The sequence below is a fragment of the Amphiura filiformis genome, chromosome 7 (assembly GCF_039555335.1).
Source record: "Amphiura filiformis chromosome 7, Afil_fr2py, whole genome shotgun sequence".
NCBI classification, from domain to species: Eukaryota; Metazoa; Echinodermata; class Ophiuroidea; order Amphilepidida; family Amphiuridae; genus Amphiura; species Amphiura filiformis.
In genome coordinates this window covers 30,011,527-30,012,085 of record NC_092634.1, presented here as the reverse complement: position 1 = coordinate 30,012,085, position 559 = coordinate 30,011,527, and the positions used below count along the sequence as shown (strand labels likewise).

Below are 559 nucleotides of genomic sequence, written 5' to 3'. Positions count from 1 at the left end.
CGTGTCAAAAATTGCCGTGATAGTACGGCGAATCCTCTCGTTTTTCAAAAGCTACGCATGGCGATTTTGTTCGAGATAGGCCGAGAGACTCAGCCTAAGCATACCACTTACACCATACGACTATCATTTTGTATACAGGGGAAAGAAGAATTACGCATCGCACACTAGCACAATTAAACATGAATTTACAAATGGAAACATTACATGCATAGGCAGATATACCACAGTAAAAACTCCGGACATACCTGCCTGTGCGGGGACTCGAACCCCAGACCTCTCGCTTGTCGGGCGAGCGCTCTTACCACTGAGCTACACAGACTGTCCCTGATAAACAGGACTCAAGTCTGGTACGATAAGGATAATGAACTGAGTGCAATGCATTCGTCAAGATAATCGCACGCGCCGTGGAGTTATTGCATTTAGCTCGAGAGCCGATAGGCTCAAGAGCTAAATGCAATAACTCCATGGCAAGTGCAATTATCTTGACGAATGCATTTACACGAGAACATTATCCGTCATACACTTTGAGTGTAGGCCTATTAAAACAATAGGCAATATT

The 559-nt window shown here is 44.4% G+C and overlaps 1 non-coding gene across 1 annotated transcript; it reads right to left on the bottom strand.

The window, feature by feature from the left end:
* Window positions 1–246: 246 nt before the first annotated feature.
* On the bottom strand, window positions 247–319 carry Trnav-gac (transfer RNA valine (anticodon GAC)). Its single transcript has one exon. It is a non-coding gene; the product is annotated as a tRNA-Val (tRNA).
* Window positions 320–559: the final 240 nt, after the last annotated feature.